The following is a 22,162-nucleotide window of genomic DNA, read 5'->3' as shown; positions in this document are numbered from 1 at the left end:
AAAAAACACAAAGCTTTCTCAATGGCACTAGAAGATATCAACTTTCCTCTTCAATTATTGCTTTTTCTCTAAAAGATTAGAGTCCCATACCACTATTACTTGTACTGACAACTAAAAGTGTTGGTCTGCTAGGTCGCATGGCAGAAGGCGGTGTGTTTACATCTGAAGGTCCCAAGTTCATTTCCAGTTAATGATCCATAAGAGGGACTGCTGCATTTCTCCCAGGAAGATTGCTTGGAAGCAACTGATAGACTGCTTAGGCTAAGGTAGAAACAAAGCACTGAAATATTGTCACGAGTCATAAATCAGGCAAAGTCAGTGATGCTCTATGAGGAACAGTAATGTTTGGTGCACACTACTACCAATAGCTGGTCAGTAAAAGCTCCTTGAGAGTTAAAAAAGCAAAAAGATGTGATTTCAGTACAACTTAAATGCAGAACATGTTCAAATTCATATTTAATAAAGCAATTATTGTTTATTATTGAAGTACCAATTGATTATTAAAAACACATTTATTGAGGCTGGACCACAAGGTAACAGATACGTACCTCAGGCATAGTTGCGAAACCTCAGTAAATAGCGATTATTAGAAACAGATTTATCGAGGCCTAACGATACCATAAGATGCGTATCAGTTACAGAGCTCTTAAAACCCGATCAGTATGTTCTTAAGCCATTTTTTACTGAGGGTTTATAGCTCAGCAGTAGGGCTACATGTCTTCATTTAGCATTGTTAAGCCACATGGAATATCATCTTAATGCTCATTTGATATTTAATTAAGGTAGCATTTGCAGGGAAAAGACTACACAAACCAATGAGAACCAGGAAAAAAACCCCAATCATTCTCCTGCTGTCAAACCCACCGATCAGAGCTGCTATTTGACCTTTTGTAGAATCTTTTCATTAATCTCTGAACCCCTCTTTGGATGGAACGCGTGGACCATGCCAGTCTGAGGACATGAACACGTGACACAGAGTTGCATCCATCCTGGTGCGTGATGCCACGAGCGGAGCGTGTCCTGCCCACAGCTCAAACCTCCATTCGGCTTCAACCAGCTCCCACTCGACGAGCCCCTGTGTCCCACGAGGGCCTTCGCCAAGGCTGTTGCAAACTGTAATCAAAACTGCGATGATGCCAAAATTGGACAGAGACCTAATAGTGCCCAGGAGGAGGAGGAGGGCAGGAGCAGCGCTGGCCACAGACCGTCAGCGCAGCAGGCGGAGGGCACCCCAGGTGTGCTGTCCTCACTTATTCACGGAGAACAAGTCCTGTCCCATTGCCCCCTTCACAAATGCTTAAACATTTGCCCGGCAAAGCCACTCTTCCTCCCGTCCTTCCCTGCCAGCCCTCACGGCACCCGCTTCTGCTGCCAGATCTGGCGTCTCCATCCCACACACGTGGGGTACCAGACTACAGCGCAGCCATTGGAGACTCCCTGTGCCGAGCGAGCCTTTCCCATGTCTCGGGATGAATACAGGAGACCATATCCCCAGAGACACAGCCAGCAAAACAAAGAGGCAGTATGGAAACTACAGCCGGAGTGAAGGCAGCGATTTTGCCCAGATCATGCAGAACGGCTGGGGCAAAGCCCAGGGGAGGGGAGAGGTCTGCGCCTTTTCTTTCGCTGTGCCTTAAGACCTCCCAGCCTCTCCACCAGAGAGGGAGGGGAGAAAGGAGCCCAGATTACTGAAGAAGTCCCCTAGCTCCAGCCTCCTCTGTTCAAATTTATATATTCCACTACAGGTGACATCATGATTGCTGGAGTCTGACAGGTGATGCTGTAAAATGCATGAAACCATAAAAATTTCAACAGCAGCAAGCTCCATTGCCGCTACATCTGACAGCACTTAGCTGCCCAGCTAACACAAATATTATAAAAGCACTCGGGAAAGAAATCCAACCTGCCTGACCTCAGTTTTGGACTAATAAACAGTACAGCATGACCAGATTTCACCCACATATAATAAACAGACAGCTTTTAAAGAAACCAAAGCAGGGTGTTGGTAGGTGTAAAGAACTAAGGGAAGAGACGAGTTAAAGGTGGGCAAAGTCACTGCTGAACACAGAGGGCTCAGCTCCCAGCCCGCTCCACTTTCTGCCACTCCGGCTCCCTACCAGGAGATCTGTCTTAGGGTCTGCATAACTATAGCTGCAAAAAAACGCTCACTGGTGTTACACAGCCAGACCAGGGTTGGGTAATTGCCTAAACTGTGTCAGAGCACCTGATGTTCATTTCTGCCCTCTCCGCAGGGAAAGGGTGAGTAATCTTGTCTCCGAAAGTTGGACAGTAAGTGAATCTAAAAGAATTATTGCCCTTTCTTTCATCACTCTCAGCACTCAATTTTAAAAGCCCGAGGATCTGCTTTCTATTTCTTTCTGCTGTGAAGTCCCGCTGGTTTCCCCGGAGGACAGCACTGTGCCTGGGCTCCGTGGAAAGCGCTCTCTGAAGGAGGATGCCCACGTGGGCAACAGCCTGCCCGCACCACCGTGGTGAGTCAGGCAGACGCGGGCTGGGGGCTGCAGCTGGGGCAGGGATCTTCAAACCAGACATGCTGAAATGGATCTTCGGCTTCTCCAGAGAGAACTGGTTTCCATGGGCTATTTTGGAATTAGTTAGATAGATGGATGGGCAGAAGCAGCTTGTCACCTTCCAACGGGCCACCCCAAAAGCTTTCCAAGCAGAGTTGTGGAGCCTTGGGAACCAATGCTGGCTGTTCTTAGTCACCTCTGAGACCCTCAAGCTAACCCACAGGGTCCCATTTCCAACCCACCATGCACCCATGCACCGGCCACCACCACCCCCAGTATAGCTCAGCCCAGGGACTGTCCCAGCATCCAGGGCACTGGAGGCTGCGCCCAGGAAACAAACGGGTACCCAGCCCATTTAGCATCTGTGCCGCAAAGCACACCTGGAATGTGATTTGCTGTTAGATAGTAGTGACAGTCTATTAAAACAGGCAAGCAACAGAAGTTACTATAAATACATATATAGCTCCATTAAATCCCCCTTTATTCAAATGATTGGAGAGCTGTCTCTGAGCTAGCTCACTCGCTCTCACGGATGCGTATACAAGAGGGGGAGTGAGCGGCGCAGCAGGCACCAATGGGGCTGCCCTGCTCTGGAGCTGTGTTACCAGGCAAAACAAAAAGCATCATCGAAATCACATTATTATCCACACAGCTACAGTAATCGGCAATGATGGTCACCCTTCTAAGTATGGGTTTTGATGCTAAAGCCAGACATATTTAAATGTCATTTTTTCAACCGAAAGTAAAACGGTATTGCAAAATTCTATAATCTTTTTAATCCCAGGTTTCACAAAGCACTTCAGTGGAAAGTGTATAATAATTTTTCACAAAATCATTGCTGTTTTTTCACCATTACAGATCTCCTTTTTCTGTTGAGCTAACTAGTGATAGATCCAGCAGATTTTTCAAACAATTTTTAGTTACAGGAAAAATATGAATAATTTTTAAAAAATGAAAAGTGCATTCACTGGACCGAGTTTAAATCTTTTTCACATAAATGGTTTCATATTTTGAAGTCACATTTATCAGAGTTGACATCAACTGATGGAAATTTTAATCACTGTTACAGGCAGTGATTAAAAGCACCTGATACAGACCAATACAGGACAGCGATTCCTCGGTGAGGAAAATCAGCCCTTACCATACCATGGGACAGGAGAAATTGCTACCAGGTAGGACTTCACCTTTCCTGCTCCAGTTCTTCTCTGTCTCCGGTTCACCAGCCAGGTCCAGCTACAAAAACCCCAAATCACAGATCTTTACAAATACGACCAGACACTGAGAGTGGTCTTTGCAGTCACCTTCATGCAGGACCAGAAAGGTACTTAGGCGCCCGATTTCAGCTAAAATAAAAGGGATGTCCATTAATGCCCGTGGGAAGTTTCCTGCCTAATCCCTCCCTGGATCACATCCCACACCTCCCTGCTGCTTCTCCACTGCAGAATGCAGCAGAAAATGCTAATGGGACTTCACAGGGTTGTATCACTTCTAACTTGGGATGCGCAAGGGCTCAGCTATCCTAATTAAAACAAAGCCATTACCAGGAAATGAGCACTCCCTAACTAGCACGGGAGAGCAGCTCTGGATTAAGTGCTCCCATCTCCTGCTGCTGCCAACCTCTCTGGATAATCTCCTCGCCAGGACACCAGCCTGGAGGGAGCAGGAGCAGCTGCCCGGGGCTCCCTGCGGTGGGTGCGGAGCTGCGGAGTCCCCGTTAATTCGTGGCAAGCCAGAAGATGGCACTCCGCAACATGCAGAGCATCCTGGGCTTTGCGTGCCCCCGAACCCTCCCCTGTGTGCTGCCAGGCAGTTTCTTCCACCCATCATCAGCATCCAGGAGAGCCCTCAGCTGCAGCACGCCTGTGCCAGCCCCCGGGAGATGACGGCCAGCAGCGAGAAGGGGACACGGGAGGTGACGGCCAGCAGCGAGAAGGGGACATGGTCACCAGCCACTGCCGGGCAGCTGTGCAGTCCCCTGCCCTACACCTGCAGCAATCCTGCGGCACCACCTGGCTCCCAGCAGCTCCAGTTTGCAACCTTAGGGTCTCTTTAATGCAATCTCCCTCTTTTTTATGGAATAGGCAAAAAAGTCATAATAACCGATCATAAAAAAATCAAAATCGTTTACCTTTCAGGAGGCAACCCAGCGCAGGCTATTACAGGGTAATTTGGTACATCATAAAGTTTCCTATTAGAACAGAAAATAGGGCTGCTTGCATGAGCTGCCAATTGGAAATAAAATAGTAGTGAGGCTGTGATCATTAGCACTGCTTTTTCTATTTCACCGTTTGCTCTCCATCGGGCTAGGAAGAGGAGGGAGATTGAGATGCAGGTGAAAGCAGATGAGACAGGTCTGCAAGGCAGGAGAAATGAACAGAGAGCGGCTCTTCATGTTCACGAAGAATCACGAATGATCTCTTCTTCCACCTATTGCATTTACAGTGCAGAGCCCCACAGAGTGATGGTGGCTGCAGGATGAGTCCCCAGACCATAGCGGGCTGTCCAGTCTCCTGAAGTACACGACAGCAACAGCAGAGCAGCTCAGAAGAGAGGCAGCTCATTTGCACTACTTGGGAACATGGCGTATGTTTTTTAAAAAAATTAAAAAAAAATAATAAAAATCCTGAAACTGCGATTAAAAGAGGCCAGAATGAGAGCAAGATGGCCTGTTACTGCGACCGGCCACTGTTTTAAATAAAGGCCCCAAAGTACTGGCATTCACATACATTTCTCAGCACATTTCCCTTTGCTGTTGGCAATCTTTGACATTGATCCTGTGCCTCATGCTTCTCCAGTTACTAGCTACATTAGAGTGCACGCAAAACATTCAGCAAAGCCCAGTCTCCTGCCAGCTGCGTTACAATTGCCAGGAACAGCTTTCCTGTGCCGTGCATGGCACACCAAAAGACAGCCCACATCACATCGGTGAACATGACCAAGGCCACGGAAGAGAGCAGTGGCAGAGGCAGGTATGATGTCTGGGCTCTTGAGACTGCACTCCCTAGGATGTCCTGAAGCTATTGACCCAGTCCATAGGTAAGCGGCACAGGAGGAAGGCTGAAGCATTTTGCTGCAGAAAAGCACCAGCAGAGCTGAAAGCTGTATAAATGATGCTTTTATTTCTGTGAAGGAGGAAAAAAGCCTCTCCCCTCTGTTAGCAGTTTCACTGTGCCAATGCTCATGCTAACAACATGCTTCCCTGGATGCCTTCTTGGTGGGATGGAGGGACCAGCTTACCTCCACACTGCAGCACAGCAATGAATCCCCATCACATAAACCACAGACACCATCAAAGAAACTGGTCCATGGAGATCAGACAGCATCAGCTTATAGTTTGGGGCACAGAGGCCACGAAGGGCCATGGAGCCCAGGTCACGAACCAAGAGCAAGCAATAACAACATGATCTGTTTGTTAACATTCATCCCATGGTTCACATCAAAACCCTCACACCCACTTGAGAGCTCTGTCCTACTGCATTATTCCTTGCAATTTATTAAGACAAATTGTTCCTGCACCACAGTTGGAAAGTAACTGAAACCAGCGGTGCTGTCTCCATCTCGTGGGGAACTGAAACCCGGCCAACACTGTGTCACTGCTCGCTAAACAGATCTGTGGTTTTGCTACCTCCCCACTTCTTCCCTTGGCTTTTGGGTGGTTTGCCTCCCAGTTGCTCGCAACGTTCAGTTCCCTCTCCCGTCCTGGCGCTGCAATCATCCCTGCAACCATCCCATGGCTCCACGCTCCCCAACCGCAGCAGGTGCTCCCCTGCCACGGGATGGCCACCCACAGGACAGGGGGAAGCCACCCAAAGCTGCTTATGGGAAACCTTTGTTGCCGGCAGTAGCAGCATCTGCAGGAGGAGCCCTGCCACAGCCATACCCACGGGTCTCTTCCAGCCCTAAACCCCCCAGCAGACCTCACACAACCTCTGTGCCTCTCCAGCCTCACACAGGGCTTTTAGGGCAGCGAGAGGGAGAGGGCACACATGCTGGGCAAGCAGCACGGCCTCTGATCTGGCTTTCATTTACCTTCACTTCTCCATGAAAAATCAGCAAAGGCTGGGTGCCCTGCCAAGGCGCCATGTGTCTCGTGTGGGCATCACCTCCTCTGTCCCCTGGTGTGCTGCAAACTGGCACCTTGCAGGGGCGTCCCGACACTTGTGACTGCTCAGTTGTGGGACACACAAGCCACGCTCACACCCAGGCACATACCAGGTGTTTCCAGCAAGCAAAGCGCTGTGAAGGTAAGTTGAGTTGCACAGGGAGATTTTTGGCAACTTCCTGGAAGAATAACACGGAGGATCATTGACAAGGACTTCTGCTGTCCCACAGCTATGCTGCTCCCACCAGAACATGTGAAAATCCACCCTGTGCCCACAATCCTCATGGCCCAAAGGCTGAAAAGCCCCAGATACCCATCACATCTGCTCACCCTCGCTTTTGCAAACCCTGTTAGATGATTACAAGAGCAATGTACTGACAAGAGCTACATGAATCTGCTCGTCTCGTGGCCACCGCAGCCGAAGAGCTGGGCAGTGTGCACCCCTTCTGCACACACACACGCGGGTGCGCGCGCACACACACACACACACACATACACACACAGGGCTCTGTGAGCCAAAAGCGGCTCCACTCCCCAAATACCAGCCGGGTGTGACACTTAGATGGGCCAACCTGTTGACACTAAAGCCAGAAAGGTCAGCGCAGAGGTTGAGCGCCGAGGTGAGTGTTTGATTAAAACGGGTGGGTGAGGGTTTTTCAGGGATCTGTTGGGGATGGAAGTGAAAGCTTTATGGAGTGCCGGTGGGTGCTCTGACAGCGCTGGAGATGACACAGGTTTGGCACCGGCTGCAGCAGCGTTTCTCCCTCCCCATCTGACTTCCAAGCTCCAAAAGCCTTGGGGTGACTGACAACATTTTTGCTTTTATGTTCCGTTATATCACAATGAGCTTTGAATTTCCTTCCTCGCAAGGGGCTGTTCACATTTATTCTTAACATTTTCCTAAAAGATTTTGCTCCCATCAATTCACCACCACCTTCCCAGATTTGATGGCCCGTACCAGAGTTATTAGCCACTAGCAGGTACTCCATAATGCAACTTTCAGTCATAGCCATCTTTTATGACCACGACTCATTCCTTAAACCATTTCTTTTCCTTCTATCTTGCTTCGATTTTGGCTTTTCTTATTAATTAAATGGCAAGTTTCAATAGCCTAAGATTGAATTATAAGGCTTGTTTAGAGCAAGCAGAATGATCAGAGCAAAGGGCAGAAGCTATATATGTAATATATACATATACTTAAGATACAGAACTTTGCTTCCAGACGTTTGGAACAAATTAAATAGAGGATCAAATTAACTAGTGATTGAATTAAGCGGAAAGCATCTCATTACCTAAAAGATGGAAACATGTGTCATTTTAAAACAGCTAAAAATAAAGCAAGAATGGGTTGAAATGAAAAGCAGGAACCTTGCAAATGTCAGCCAAATTTGGGCTCTGTTGAGCCCTCCAAATGTGAAGGTTGTAAATAAGGTGGGTTATGCTGCATAGTGGGAGCTGCTGGGAAATGATGGGCTTGGAAAACAGATGTTGCAAAAAGGAGCTGCTACACATCGCATTTCATACGTTTGCAACCAAAGAAATGTGTGCAGGGGGAAGAGGTCTCATCTGCAGGCCACGGCTTCGCAGGGAGGGTTGGGATGCCCAGGACATCATCCTCACCCACAGGCAGGCACCCTGGGCTTTGGATCTACTACTCGGTTGAAAATCCAGAGTAACTTTGCTTACTCTGTCAACTCGATGAACACTTCACTGTCAGTCAATGACTTTCATTTGTTCCTGCTGCCTGCTGCCCGGGGAGTTACTCAGATAGAGTTTCAGGTATTTCACAGAGAGGACCAAACCTGGTGACACAAATGTACCTTTTTAATCCAAGACTAAGCCAACTTGCTGCTGCTTTAATTCAGCCCCTTTATTCAAGGGCTCACTCTTCTGTTTTCCAGACACTTAATTTCCCTTGAAATAGATGGAAAAACCAGAGAGAGTGTTCAGATCCAGTCTTTTGTTTCACCATGAAAGAATCGAGATCATTTCACGTGTTTCTTCCCCCCTGCGATATCAACGCTCATCTTCCTTCCTGCTCATCTGGACCTTACAAATTCCAGTCACTTCCCATTCTGACACAACATTTCACTTAGTGATGCATCAGATGGAAATTGTACTGAGCTGCCACCGGGTGCAGGAAATCACTTTTTCACTCCACCAAACTCCAGTCCCAAATTCAGAATGAGGAATAAGGCCTTAGCCCTCTCCCATCTAATGTCATATTTTTCCCTTTTGTTCCTTTTATGTATCACATTTTGACAAATGCAAGTGGCACTTTTCCAAGATAAATAACGTTATCTTTGCAGAACCCTACGGCACCCCATGGCAACTCATTATTTTTCAATTAAATATACTGTTCATTGGCAGTTGCTCTGCTTTAATTTTCTGCCATTTGTTTACTGAAGAACGAAATGCATAACACAAAGCCCTATAAAAGTCAGACTAAGTTAATTAAATGTGAAACTGGGAAACCCTAACTTTGCCTCCAGAGCAATTTTATCATGACATCTCCTTAAAAATGTCACTTTCTGCAGGAATTTATTTAGACATATGCAACCACTACGAATTAAATGTGCGGTCCCTTCACAACTCTCTCCAACAGAGACTTAGCAGTATTTTGTAACCACTGATTGTAGAAACAAGAGTTTACAAGATGCATAAAGCCAGATGAAGAAAATACTTTGCAGTCAGACCAATATTTTTAGATTCTTTACAGGTTTCTGAGTTATTTCGGCTGAATGCAGGATACCTAAATACCAGTTTGAAAACAATGCACCGTATTATTTTCCTTCAATTGTCAAGAAGACCTGATGTCATTCCTTTATAGAACCACGGGTTTGATCGATTGCAAAGCTGTCAAGTACATAGGCTTTTATCAGCCGTTTTACATACTAACAAAAATACTCTGATTAGGGTCCGCCACTAGCTGCACACTGCACATCACACAGAGCAAGAAATGACTGCACAGTAGATGTCAAAAATTAATCAAGACACAAACCTTGGCTGATGATGCTCCTAGACAATGTCAGAAATAATTTTTAAGCAACAGTATTCGATATTGGCATGCCCCTCTCCATCTGAGCTAGACAGCCCAGATAAATCACACCTTACCAGTACCCATTTCTCTGCATGGGTTACAGAGACCTTGCTGTCTTCTCAGATATGGATGTCTACACCGTAAATCATCGTATCTGTTCAGCTGAAATCCACCCTTGCAGCCTCAAAGTGGGGCGTCTAACACAAACCCACCACCCAGACACCTCTGCCAGCCACAGAAACATGCATTTTCATCCAGCCCTAAAAGAGGTATGTGAAATAGGTGAGATGAATTGCCACTTGGAAGTGCCAACTTCCTACCACCATTTGCAGCAACAACCTGTAAATTTTCCTTAGATTAAGTCACCAAATTTTAGGTTGAAAGCTGGAGGCAACTTATTCCAATCTAAGAGTAGAATTTGACATGTCAGAAATAGTTTTCCAGTGCTAAAAGATTCCCAGCTTGAAATTTGAAATTCCAGATTTATTTCTAAAATCATCACTCATTCTGATGAGAAAAGGAAAAGAGCAGTCTTTGCTGAGACACACAAATTAGAAACGACATGAATAATTAACAGAGGACTATGAAGCTGGGTAAAAGTCTCCATTTAGGTACGCAAAAGTTAGTTGGAACAAAACTGAAGCCAAGGCTTCAACATTGTGTTGGGACAAATTACTTTGAAGGGGAGATGTACTGGTTGCACCCATAAAGGTTTGGCCCAGGTTCTTATTGCGGGAATTAGCAACCCAGACTCCAGCTTGATGGGAAGAAGGTTTGTCCTGGTAGGAGCACCACGTAGAGGTCTGGCCAGAGCATATTGCATGTGCGCTTGACCTGTGCTACTGATCTCCTGGGAGGCAAAGAGTGGTGCCTGAGGCAGCAGCACCTTGGGTCAGGTGCAAGTGAAAGGCAGCATAGTGGTGTTGAGGTGAGCTTTACATCTCATGCAAGGTGAGAGAAGCACAGTGTCAGCAGCTAATAAGTTTATAACGGGGTTTCTTCCTCAAGCCAAATTCAGCCCAGATTTATAACTCCTCCATAACACTCTGAACCTTCTGACACTCCTCCTGAAACATTTCATTATTGCTCAATTACTGTCATGTTCTCTTAAGGACCTGGAGGCGGGGGGAGAAGGTCTCCATTTGGAGACCAGATGCCATTTCCATAGATACTCACAAAACTGCACTGCACAATAAATAATCCATTCATCCTTCAGAAGAAGGCTTTGAGGATATGATAAATTAAAACAAAAAAAAGGAAAAAACTGTGACATGTTCTATGTGTAATGGAAACTAACCAGAAACTAAGATGCTGAGCTGGTGGCAGGGCACCTTTGGCTTGTAGCCGTGCCAGACTGTCTGACTTAGAGACAACAAAAGTAAAAACCCTCCATAACCTCTGCATAGCACTAGCACCGGTCTCACTGGAAGACACGTGTATTGGGTTTGCATGGAAGGTTTTGGTAGCAGGGGGCTACAGGGGGGGCTTCTGTGAGAAGCTGCCAGAAGCCTCCCCCGTGCCCGGCGGAGCCCAGGCCAGGTGGCTCCAAGAGGGACCGGCCACTGGCCACGGCCGAGCCCAGCCGCCACGGGGGCAGCGCCTCGGGGTAACGGATTTGAGAAGGGGAGAAAAATCTGCGCAACAAACTGCAGCGGGAGAGAGGAGTGAGAAGGTGTGAGCAGCAGCCCTGCAGACACCCGGGGCAGGGCAGGGGGCTCCAGGCGCCGGAGCGAGACTCCCCGGCAGCCCGTGGGCAGCCCCGGGGGAGGTGGGCTGTGCCCCCCAGCCCACAGAGGTACACGGGGGAACAGACCAACTGCAGCCTGGGCAGGACCTCACACTGGAGCAGAGAAAGACGGTGAGGGGGAAGGAGTGGCAGAGAAAATGTGTGATGGACTGACCGCAGCCCCATCCCCATCCCCTGCACCACTCAGCGGGAGGAGGGAGAGAAATTGGGAGTGAAGTTGAGCCTGGGAAGAAGGGAGGGGTGGGGAAAAGGAGTTTTTAAATTTTGAGTTTATATCTCATCATGCTACTCTGATTTGACAGGCAATAAATATTTTTTTCCCCAGGTTGAGTCTGTTTTGCTCGTGACGGTAACTGCTGAGCGATCCCCCTGTGCTCATCTCGACCCACAAGCCTGTCATTGTATTTTCTCTCCCCTGCCCGGCTGGGGAGGGCAGTGACAGAGCCGCTTTGGTGGGCGCCTGGCCCCCAGCCAAGGGTCAGCCCCCCCCCCGCCCCCGACACCAAACAGCAGCGCTGCCAACCCAGCATCAGGAGACGTGCCCAAAGCAGGGGCACAGCAACCAGGCACAGCAGCTTGTCCCAGGTACGGGCACTGGGCTGGCCCCAGCACGGGAACGATGCACCAGGCTAACAGCGAGGGCACGAACCTGAGCCCATCTCCAGGACGCACTTACCACCCACGCACAAGCAGGCACTCCGCACCCACCTAAGCTGAGCTCTGGAAACTGAGAAACAAAGCGTTTTGTAGATCTAAAAGCAGGTTTGACCTCTTGCTCATCATCTCTGGGCAGAGTGGACTTGAGGCGTTACAGCCCACTCCAGCACTGAGTGTCTTAAATTCCATATCCTTCACCAGGAGGCACAGGGTTCCTGGATCCTACTGGGCTTAAAAGCCACCCTTGAGCTTGTCTCTGTCTTAGGATTTGTGAATCAACTGAAGCTTTCATGCATTCACAGGTTAGACACTTCCACAGCACATTATCATCCAAAACGCTCTTTCTGCTTTGATACTTGTAACAAGTCTCTGTTTGTACATATGGAAACCACATTATATATTCCAGATGGAAATTCATACTCTATTTCAGAGAAGGAAACGAGAGCTATTTCATACTAGATGCATAATTTGTTGTGTGAATATGAAATACGTGACTGCCTCACATGTTATGTTGTGAGCTAATCATAAAAAAAAATATAATGAAAAAGGTCCCATCTGTCTCTAAATCCTGTAATCCAACTGTTCTCAGCTAACTCCAGCCCTGCCAGTACCTGGTATACATACAGCAAGGAGAGTTTTCTGTGCCAGGGAAATACTGAAAACCAGAAGAGCATGCGCTGAGCTGCGGCTAAAGTTTCATCCGAGGCGGTGAGAGAATGTCTTGGAGAGAATAGAGACCTTATGACACCTCTTCAGCTGCCTGAAGTCATTCCCCAACTCTTCAAATTGTTCTTGACCTGCCTTTTTATCCGGGCTACCCTATCATTATCTTCTTAACATAATTTCCCCGCCATTCCCTGTAAAGCCTTAATGGGATCACTGGGAAAGATCCAGCTGCACATTAGAAAGTGCGGGGGCAAAGTGCCGTCCCCAACAGACGACGGGAACGCTGCCGCTCACGGCGGCCAGGCTGGGAACCCACGGCGGAGCTTGCTGGCGGCAGAAGCAGCTCTGCCAGGCAGGCAGTCGCTCCATGGCAAACACAAGCCGGCAGGTCTGATGGGCTCTGCCGTCTTCTGTCGTGGTCTCGTTTATCTGCAACCAGATCCTGAGCCTGACCTTACAGTTCTACTGTGTCACCAAAGGAGCTCCCCCACCCCCAGCACCGAAGGGACCATTTGTGGAGAATTATTCCATAGGAAACAGCAATACTTGTCTGTGCCTTTGTCCTTCGCTTTCAGTGCGCTACTGCAATCGCTTCAGCTTGCTCACCTCCAAAAATAAAACGGATATGAAACAGCACTGGGAGGTGTTACCACATTCCCAGGGCTGTTAGGACATTTTCACCTAAAGGCGCCAAAAAGAAGCCCCAACTCTCAGCTGGCATCTCACGGCAATTTTTCATGCTTTCAGTCTTCCACATTAACAATTTCAGTTTGTTAGGTGGGTTTGGGCCTGGTTTGGACCTAATGATGGGCAAGGGACATAAATGGGATGGCTCTCCTGTACTTAATGTCACGCAGTTCCTAGGAGTTAGGGGGTGCCAGACCTTTTGATAAACACAGTGGCTTCCGCTCCAGTCCACTAGCTACATCCCTTCTCCTCTCTGTGGGAGCCATAGCTACCCCTTCAGCACCTTCTGTGCCCTGCCAGATACTGTGCTACGGCCACAACAGCACAGCTGTGCTCAACCAGCCACAGAGGATTCACATCCCTCTTGGTGCTGGATGGGGACAGTGGCAAGGTGAAGGAGAACTGTCACCCATGAAGGACAGTGGCACTACACAGCTGCATCACTGGATCTCCATGCCCAGGACCCATGGATTTCAACATCAGATGGTACAGCTCACTGTAAAGGGCTCTTTTTTAACCTCAAAGAAGTTTTTGTTTTTTTCAAACAAGAGACCTTTTATTGCTATGCCAGTTTCAAGCCACGCTGAAGTTCTTAAACATCTGGGCCTGGGCCTTTTAAATTTAACCGGTCCATCAGCAATTGCATTCCAGCAGTATGAGCTGTGTCTGTCTCTCCCTAGGCCTGCACTCCATTTCCCCTTCAAACTAGGGGATATAAATAAATAAACCTTATTTACCGTCACCCCCTTACATCTCTTTTCCTATCTCTCACATGAAGTCTGGCAGAAATGGTGAGGCAGAAGCTCCCGTCCCTGAGGGCCCCTCCTCAGACCGAGGAAACACACGGAGGGCCTTAGCAGGGAATTCGTTAAATATGGCTCTTAGGGGAACATAGGAAGCAGGTCTTGTAATTTAGGCGGGCAAAACAAACATGATGAAACAAACAAAAAAAAAAGTATGAAAAAAATGCCATAACTACCAAGCAGCCCCCTGCAGCCCTTGCCAAATGAGCCTGAATGGAAAATCCCCTCTTGGCCCCAGGCCTGGGGACTTAGTGCAGCAGCCGGGCACCAAAGAGAATGTGATGCCACCAGAAGGTCTCATAGGAGCTGATTTACCCCCCGCCATTCCTCCTTGATCTCAAAGATGAATAGAAGAAGCCAGGGAACACTATTTATAGAAATATGGTACAAATAAAGAGTGATCTGATCTCTTTTCAAACCCATTGGAGATACCAACAGATTAGGTATGCTTTTCAAGACTTAGGAATTCTGTTGCTTTGTCATACAATCCCTTCCCTAAATTCATCAGATTTCCTCTTAAAACAATCACCCAAAGCAATCCAAGGGTACCTCGGCCCTTTTAATCACAGCAGTTCACCAGAATTCCTACTAACAGGGATGTCCACAATATTTCTCAGGTTCTTTCCAACTTCAGTCCCTGCAAGCTGCAGATCCAAGCTGTCCCCACCAAGCAACAGGCACCTCCCTCAGCTCTGCCTTCATCCAGAGAGGAAAGGCTGCTACCAAAGCAGTGAAACCACTAAAATCCAGATCATCCCCTGGTCATTCCTCCTTCCCTTTGCGCTGTTGAGGGTGATGACACTCCACCTGAGATGCCACAGCTAAGTCCTCACGTTTAATGGGATGAATCTTTGCCATCCTACAAGTTTAACTCACGAGATTACAAAAAAATAATTGCCTGGATTAACACGATTTTGCTGGCTTGAATCCATTTAACTAAGCAATGCAGGTCACTGTAACCTAACCTCTTCTCCTTGGGGATTTATCACCCCATCACCTCGGTCGAACCTGTATTTTACCACTACAGCACTTACACCCTCCATTTAGAGGGTTCCACATTAACAGTTACTTCATGGCTTGATTCAGAGCCTACTGCAGTGAATTAAAGACCTAACTACACTTCAACAGGTTTTAGATCTGATCCTTTAAGACCTTTTTCACTTACAAACCATGTAAATGTTTTAATCAAGAGGTCATGCACTAATGAATTAAAAATTACCCTGTAAGTGTCTTAGCCAACCAGCCCGCATGGACATGTTTCTGACAGGATCTGTCTTCCATCGTATCACTGACCGACACCTATTAATTTTAGCATCTCTGTTGAGAGAAAGGCAAATTAGCAATGATGTTAATTTACACCTCTCTCAGCTCCCAGAGATCTCTCCAAGCCCATTTGCCTCATGCTTCCTCTACCTCCTCGCCTAGAAAACTCCCCACATTGGGATGTGTCTGCTTACTGCTGACAGTAAAAATGGGGTAAGAAAATACCCAGAACAACATGTAACATGGAAAGGAAGGGGAAGGGGGTGGTGGTGAAGGTTCAGGGCTGGCCTGATGTGTCACACACCACTGGGACACACCAGTCAGCTCTGGTCCTCAACTTTAGCTCAGTTTTTGAGATGCACAAGGGGACAGCTGCTGCCTCGTATTGTGTTTTCCAAGTCTCACCCCAACTGCACCAGCGCCCAGCGACAGCTGTTAGAAGCCAACAAAGCCAAAGCAGCCACAGGAGTGTTTGCTCAGGTGGGCTTTACTTCTGGCTCTGTCACCTTCCCTCTTGACTTAGCTGTAAATCCCTCCTGGATCCTTTCTAACATGAGAGGCAGGGAGAGGGATGAATCCCTTGGGTTAAAACAAAGCACCTTGTCCAAGAGCAGTTGTTTGCCTTGTGAAAAAAAGGCTGACTTTTTACAAACAGCAGACAGCGTCCTGGGGATTTGGGGTGACTGCTGCAATGTTTTCTAGCTGGATAGTAAACAGCTAGGTAACCACTGACACAGGCTTGACACAGGGTTTGTGGTTCCTCTCCTTTTCTCTAGGGACCATAAGCCATGATCCCACTAGAGAAATGAATGATTTATCATAGCAGGGGTGCCTCATTAGGATTTATTACAAACCCTTGTGATAGCCCAGGAAAACTGCTTCCAGGAGTCATCCAATATACCAGAATTAATAAGACAGCCCCTCAGATGGAACTACGCTATCCAAATCCCTTTACACTGACCTGCAGCCCCGAAACACTACGACAGCCACAGCAGCTGCCCAACATTAACAGATATCTGCAACTTTTAACAAGAATCAGGCACAGAGCCGTTCCAAGCCGCAGCTATAAAACTGATGAACTGAGAGAAAACAAAGAGAAAGAGGAAAAGCACAGCATCATACCATAACTATTTGATTGTGATTTATGTCCCGTTCCACCTTGCTTTATCATAGCTAAGCCTTTCAGGAGAAAAAAATGCTACATACACCATATAGAAATGGCTTTTGGTCCTGGGTGTGCAGCTCTGCTGCTTCATACAGCTGCAAGGGGGACTGCGGACAGTCCTGCCACACAAACCCAACACTTGCTCCCACTGAGAAAGCGTTCATGCAACTGTTGGATGCATTGATGGCACCTGCCTCACCACCACAGCAGCGCCCACACTCCTGAAGTTTCGCTACAGCCTTGGAAAGTGGGCGATATACAACATGGTATCAGCTCGCTTGGGAGCATGGGTGCCTCGGCTGCGCTGAGGTCTGCACCAGCAATCATCAGCAGACTTCAGCACAAAGACAGCTGGGAGAGAGAGAAGGTGATACCTGGCACAGAGCTGACAACCGGATCATTCTGCCAGTTTTCAGAATCAGACTTTTCACTGTTTTGTTTTAAAGTGACATTTTTGTTTGCTTGTCTAAAAGCCAACCATGTTTTAAAGAAAAATGGTTGAACACACAAGTCAGAAATAACCCCAAAATGAAGCAAAATAGGGGGTTAAATGAAACAGTTCAGTTATCCCAATATGATTTTGTTTTCCGGGGGGGGCGGGCAGGAAAGGCAATTTTTCTGTTTAGCATTATCACTCTTTCTTTACTTTGTGATTTCCTAGTTGGCCAGCCACACCACATCTGCATTTCCCACACCTATCCCCTAACATGTTGGAGAGGAGCTGAATGCATCTACTTTTATCACCAAATATCATCAAAAAGTGTCCTTGCAACAGGTAACCAGCTCTCTCCATGTAAGGAGTGGAGACCCAGCCCTCAGCACTGCCATTAAAGTAACTTTAAAAAGGTGCAGAGCCCAGAGCAGCTACTGCCTTTCGATGGTGAAATAACTGTTTCTGCAGTAAGCTCAGTAACACAAGGGAAAGCTGCCCAGTGTGTGAAAAGATCCAGGACACCATTTTTCAGTTTGTTTTTCCCATCAGTATGTAATGTTATCCAGCTCACACACAGCTGAACTGGAGCATCCCTTCCAGGAAGATATCCAGGTTCAAGGTGAAGCATCCAAGCTAGAATGAATTTCCCCCTTGCCTTGGTCAGTGGCTACAATAGGTAATTACCATGTTGCTCCACAGTTGTCTCATTTCCAACCTAACTTCAACATCCATCCACTGGACCTTCTTATATCTTATTACACATCAGAAATCTTCTACTGGCACAGGGAATTATCTACCACGATCACATTGCCTCCAAACTTGCTTTTTGGCAAGCCAGACAGACTGAGCTGTTTAAGCCTGTCTCTCGTTCCAGACCTTGGCTCACCCCATTACAGCTGAGGTATCCTCCAACTCATATCCAAGAGAACAAAAGCCATCATGCCATTTGTAGGGTCATAAACTTTGGGCTTTGCCAATGAGCATCACCCACTGAAATCACCCCAGATGCAAACCCTGACCTGCTAGAAATCGGGTGTGTCGGAAGGAAGGAAATCACAGGCTCCGGAGTTCCTCAAAGGCTTTCATGAGCAGCCAGTTGCAAACATTTCCTGGTGTCAATTATCCATCAGCTCACGAATATCTGGCAACCTCTGCTCAGTTAGTGAACTTCAAAGTCTGTTCTTCACCATGGTGCTGTGCAACACCCATGAGAGCTATGTGTGCTGTTTGAGATGGTTTCACTCAAAATGGCACCTGTCCATGGGCAAGATGACAATTCCCCAAACAAACGGCTCATTCTTTTGGCACTTGTATGGGAGGGGTCCAAGGAATGGTTTTCATCAACAAAACTCTCTCTGGGTACCACTGACAGCCAGAGCTTCCAGTCCAGGCATGCTGAGGTGAAAGTCCAAAGAATGCCATTGGTTCCTAGAGCCGATTCCTCCGCTGTCAAATCATCATCCAAAGAAAACACATTAAAATCAATGCCCTTAAAAATGACAAGCTCTGAAAAAATGCACTCTGCAAACAGAGACGGTCAATCCAAAGCTGTTCGGGAGGCAATCTCCAGCTGCCAGGCTGCCTGTCACAATATTCACCCACAGTTTTTCCCCAGTGAAATATTGTCCACCTAGCTGGAGCCAGCAGGCTGCTGCTCGTTTGCTCAGGCAGCCCCAGCAGCGTGGCGCAGGTTGTGCCTCACCGTATTTGTTCAGTCCAGAGAAAGGCAAATCTATCCGCTGACTCACGGGTGCTCTGCAAAAAGCACATCCCAACACCGAAGGGGCTTGATGCTGGTGGTCTCCCAAAGTGTGCTTTGCTGTCTCAGCAGCAGCTGTTTTTATGGAGCCCAAGGAAGTAGATAAACAAGGAGTTGAATGATTTTGTGAGTGAATTTAGGGCTTGTGATAACAGAGACAGAAAAGCGCCGCAGCCAGGCAAGGCATGGGGCAGGACGGTAGTTTCTAGTTCAACCAAGGTGACCCAGCAGGAACCGGACACCGTGCACAGCTGAAGCAGCCATCAGCCATCCTCTGCAGAGCTCCAGCGATTCCCCCGGGACCTCAGCCAGCTCTGCCGACCCCCCTGCAATCCCCCTGGGACGGCAGCACTGATTCTGAGCCCACACCGAGCCACCGACAAACCCCAGCGCTAAGATACGGTCAGCCTCCCGAGAGCTGACCCTTACACCAGGCTGCCTACACACCATCCCCTCCACCCAAACCATCTCCCTCCCAACCAGGAGCAACCTTCCAGCCTAGTCCCGACCTTCACGTGCGCAGACTGCGAACGGCAGTGAACCACGGATCAGACACATGACAGCAGCAGGATAATTACTGCTTTAAATGGAGAGACAGTCTAGCCATTAAAAGAAACCGTTAAGGGAAATGGTGGATTACCCACCACATGGTCTTTTCAGACTCAGAGTGGAAGAGATGTTTTAGCCAGAAATGAGTTAATGGGCTCAGTGGTGAGGTTAATGGACAAAATTTTATAGTCTGCTATTCAGCAGGTCAGACTAGATAAGGCTTTAGATGTTTCCTGCACTCCTAAGTCTGTATCTCTGAACAAATGGACGAGGGAATAATAAAGAGTCTCTTCCAGGCCACTCTACTCGTACGTTCAATTATGGGGAAGTTGGGGAAAGTTTATAAAACAGCAGTATTTTCTCCTGTGTTTGACACAGCGGGAAGCCAGCACTGATCTCTGTATCAGGGTGTTCAACACCCTGTATCACATCTCAGCACTTTCTGGGTCAGGTAACCCGCGCTGGCCGCCCAGCCTCATTCTGCAGGGAACAAAACTGTCCACCAAGTGCATCCTCACTCAGGAGCACCAGCTGGTGCTCAGGGTGTCCTCAGATGGCCCAGGCTGTGCTCACAGGTCCCACACGACCGAAGAAAATACCAGCAGTGGAGAGGGGTGATGTAGGTGTGAGCAAACGCCCGCTGCTGGAGCCAGTGGGGTGCCCGGGGCCATGCTCCGGGCAGGCGGCAGCAGCGGCAGCAGCACCACGGCTGCAGCAATAACCAAAAGTGCCCAACGCTGCCGCTAGCAACTTGCAAAGAGTCAACATCTTCCTATCTGGGCACTGAGAACCCCTGTTTCAGCAACATTTCTCCAATGCCTGTGAAGTAATTAGCAATAGCTCTTACCACTGTCCTTTCACGGAAGATGGCCTCATTAATTACATTACACTGAGTCAGCTTAGCATGCTCGGAGATAATAAAAACACTGTTAGCCCTTCTTCCAAAATAAGCAGCAAACTCGCATTTTACAGACACTTACACAAAGATCCCGTGATAAAAATACGACACCTTGTGTTTAAATATTTTCCATCGTTCCTTAGACTACCCGAATCTCTAAATACTTCCTACAGGAATCAGCTCACCCACTCCTGAACCGCCCGCATCAGACAAAACACTACGTGGTGTTTCAGGGTATCCAGCAGAAATAGCAAAACGGCTCTCGTTAAGAGGATGAAATGAACCTGCTTAGACTTTAATCAAGCACTGGTATTAATACACACCTGCATCACCTTAAAAGCATCAAGAGCCCTTAACAGCATTACCATATTTCACAGTATGACCTCTCCTGCCTCCACCCAAGGTCACTGGTATGAGGCTCTCTCTGTGGAGGAACCTCCTCTGCTGGCTCATCAGCTTCATCTAAATGAATGTGGTTGTTAATATCAACTAATCTACATATTGTTCGTGATGTTAATGCCTTTCACTTATGAACCCCACTATCTCCCAGCGCCTCGGCTGGGTAACGCGATACATTTACCCCCTAAACCTGCACGTGAGCCTGTTCAAGCCCTTCACAATATACGCTGTGCCACAGCTACCAGCCCAGGTTCATCCCCTATGACCTTAAATATATGAAAGAACATAATTTAATAATTTAGGGAGTTATCCTTATTATCAGAGGCAGGCAGAAGGGTTGAATGACCTTCCACGGGCACCTCTTAGGGTTGAATGACCTTCCACGGGCACCTCTTTGCTGATATTTTTAGGGAGCCTAGAGTAACTGGGGATGGGAAACATCCCATGGTAACTACTACACAGTAAGAAAGAGGCCATAACTTCTTTAAGGGAGAAAAAATGGGTATATTTGGGAAAAGACAAAATGTTTCTACTTAGCATTTTGAAGACGTTTTGAAATGTTTTCCTTCCTAAGTACATTTGTTTCAAAAAATCATCAGCATTTAATTTTTAAAGAGGGATTTAAATGGTTTCAGAGCATGCAGCTGAAGCAAGATGAATCAAACTAAACATTTAAGGTATTCTATTTTTTTTGCTGAATAATCTTCTTCTTAGTGTGATCAGAAAGAAATTAAGAAACATTTTTAACAACCAAAAGTAAAAAAAAAAACCAAGCAATTATTCAGACTTCTAGTTCTGAGCTGTTTTGAAAAATCTACCTTTTTGATATGCTTGAGATCATTTAAAGATATTAAGAAATATAGCTATATGTGCACCAAATTAAAGGAGGCATCAAAATACCAGATGCAAAATAAAGGCTTTAAAACAAATCTCCATAAAACTCAGTGAAAATATTTGAAAATTATTTATATTCCAAATAAAACAGGTGATTCTTCAATTAAAATGGAGATACAATCTTTCTTAAAAGTAATGAAAATGCAAATACTCAGTACCAGGTATATTAGGCTGGGAAACCACATTTATACAGAAAATAGGTCATGTTGCACTGAGTGAAAAAGGGAGGGAAAAGTGGAAAATTAAAGGCAAATTGAAGTCAAGTTCTTATTTTTCAACAGCGTCCTTTTAAAAAACTCACCCTTTAAGTTTTCTCTCCCAACACAGAATCAACAAGGAAGAGGGCACTGGGACCTGACCTCCCTTTAATAATACGTTGGCAGTTTTTCCTTTGGAGGGAAAAACATTTTGTAAGAGGAAAGACAAATAATCCCAACTAGATTAATAAATTTGTTAACAGCAAGAGCTGAAAAAGGAAGTACAACAAATCAGGACAGACCCTCTGTTTTTATTTTAGCACCTTTTCTTTTAGCACCTTTTTTTTTAAAAAAAAAAAAAAAAAGAAAAAA

At 47.0% G+C, this 22,162-nt stretch overlaps 1 long non-coding RNA gene across 6 annotated transcripts in view; it reads right to left on the bottom strand.

Moving 5' to 3' along the window:
* Nucleotides 1–22,162, bottom strand: part of LOC114017393 (uncharacterized) — a 198,440-nt gene that overhangs the window by 45,558 nt on the left and 130,720 nt on the right. For 3 of the 6 annotated variants that reach the window (XR_008734253.1, XR_008734258.1, XR_008734256.1), the window contains one exon: nt 91–6,812. This is a non-coding gene — a long non-coding RNA (uncharacterized LOC114017393). The remainder of the gene's footprint in view (nt 1–90; nt 6,813–22,162) is intronic. The other 3 variants (XR_008734255.1, XR_008734254.1, XR_008734257.1) reach the window with 3 other exon arrangements.

The sequence above is a fragment of the Falco cherrug genome, chromosome 1, assembly GCF_023634085.1.
Source record: "Falco cherrug isolate bFalChe1 chromosome 1, bFalChe1.pri, whole genome shotgun sequence".
In the NCBI taxonomy this organism is placed as follows: domain Eukaryota; kingdom Metazoa; phylum Chordata; class Aves; order Falconiformes; family Falconidae; genus Falco; species Falco cherrug.
Note: the sequence above shows the minus strand (reverse complement) of the source record. Positions and strands in the feature narration are given on the sequence as shown.